The sequence below is a fragment of the Morone saxatilis genome, unplaced genomic scaffold (genome assembly GCF_004916995.1).
Source record: "Morone saxatilis isolate NCDOM2014 unplaced genomic scaffold, NCSU_SB_2.0 Contig15, whole genome shotgun sequence".
Classification (NCBI taxonomy): Eukaryota; Metazoa; Chordata; class Actinopteri; family Moronidae; genus Morone; species Morone saxatilis.
This window is the reverse complement of record NW_023339707.1, coordinates 15,322,222-15,324,493: the sequence shown is the minus strand read 5'-3', so window position 1 is coordinate 15,324,493 and position 2,272 is coordinate 15,322,222.

Sequence of the window (2,272 nt, the reverse complement as noted above, 5' to 3'; positions counted from 1 at the left end):
AATGTAATAGATTCTATATGCTGGTATTCCAGGGTCCACTTTCCCAAAGAAAATTAAAAAGGTAACTAGAATGGAAATACCACACTACCAACCGTTTAATTGGACAAGGAAACCTTGAATCCTCTATCCTGCGAGCAGTCAACCAAGCCCAACGTCCAGTAGCAGCTCCTCAGATAAGCTCTCATCCTCCTGTAATCTAAATTGCCTGAGAAGAAGAGATGCGAGGCCTGCTCTGCCTGTATGCCAGACCTCCTAGCACCGCGCCTGCCACCTACCAAATGAAGCCAACTTCTCTAAAATCGCTGGCACTGGGTGATATCTCCTGACACGTAACAGTCAATGAATGATGTTATGAAACGACCCAATCACACAGTACCCTCAAACACCTTACCCAAAGAGATATTAAAAATTAAAGCAATGGAAAGAGTTTGGTTTATCAATATACACCACGACATGTTTCCAATTTTCTCCAAATCCTGTCATGTGCTAATGTCTGGTTCAACAGTATGATCCACATGGCAGATATGAATGCCGCCAAGCCAGAACTACTTGTTCCTATTCATGTAACTCATCAATCATTTTTCAACTTTTTTGCCGAAATCAAGGCACTCCTGGCTTAACTCCAGACACATAAATCTATAGCATTTATTCTTACATACAAAGGAAAGATGAGCTAACTTTTCGATAACTCACCAGCCAGTATGTTTACAAATATACTTTAGACATACCTGTAATGTGATTGTCTAATTTCAACAAACCTTAATGATTAACATATTCACTAGTTATTGTACTATTCATCCTGCCCGGTTCAACACAACACGTTAATTAATCTCTGCGTAATATTAACTTCATTTATGGCCTTTACGTTTCTCTACAACACATTGAATATAAGTACACTTAAACATAACTTTGATTTACTCTTCTCACCGTCTTCCCCAACACGAACCGAGTCATCTACCATCACTATTGCACACTCCTCTGGTCTTCCACTCCGATTCACGCCATCTTATAATCTTGTACCCTCTCCTATACATGCCACATCTCTAAGAAGTAGCACAAGACTTAATGGCCCATAGTTAGTATTTCTTCGGTTTTTCATACAAACCAGTTTTTTTTCGTAGAGTGAAACTAATGTATACCTCAATAAGTTGACAGATATCACCAAAATTATAAACAATGGAAAAACCGAGATTAACTCCTAAACAAATCAAGCCAAGAGGTAGAATAGGGACTTTAAGCGCATCCCGCCACGCAAATATATACTATATTTTAAACCACAGAACAATTTCAACATTACAAACATTACACATACAACTTATTAATCAGGATATAGCCACAAAACCACCACAATATTTTACTATGCACATCATGACTTATAGGCCATAACTATATCCAATTAATATAATAATCACTGTTTTTAATTATAATAAGGAACTCCATTAATAATGGTTTTTGTTAATATATACAAGATCGTTTAATCAGTAACCAAACACTCCGAGTTCTTAAAATAATAACAGTTGCAAAAATTCATATGAACAAAAAAATTATCATTGATGTGTACTGATTAACTTTTGACAGTATAATTTGACACCCAAATTGACTGAGGGTAAAGAACAGCTGGCGAGTGGTCACTGTCACCAATACAGCACATCATTATTATTAACATAATGCTAAATGTGTGGAATTTACGCAGCATAATACCATTACAACTCTGAGGACAAACAGCAGAAGGGTTGCCCTCCCTTCACAGTTATATTCGGTGTTAGGCTTGGCTTTATGTAACGAGTTAAATATAGGAAAGGCTTTGCTCCTCTTGTTCGTAGAGATCTGACTATCATCTGCTAGACCTGTGCGCTCCTTATACCTGGTTCGCTTAACAGCCTGTTCCCAACCATACCTCTACCCACACTAGTTAATTTACGGACGGATAATGACCACCTGTCAGGTTGGGTGTGCTAATGAACCAACCACGGCGTACAACATCCCAGCTCCGCCACGAGCAGAAAGCACAAAGGCTCACCGAATTATCCAGGTTCAGTAGCATCAGCAGCATATCAGACTTGCACATGAGCAAAAACATGCCTGTACAATATGGTCCCATTAAAACTACTCCTGAAAAACCAATGCATAAACACTACCCTTAGTTGAGTGTGCGGTGGGTTTGCAGCACACGAGACCAGAGGGAGAATTACATTGAGTTATGCTGATTTGAGTGAACAGCTCAGAAATTATTGATCTCTTAAAAACCTTATCTTCCATGCGCCACCAGGAC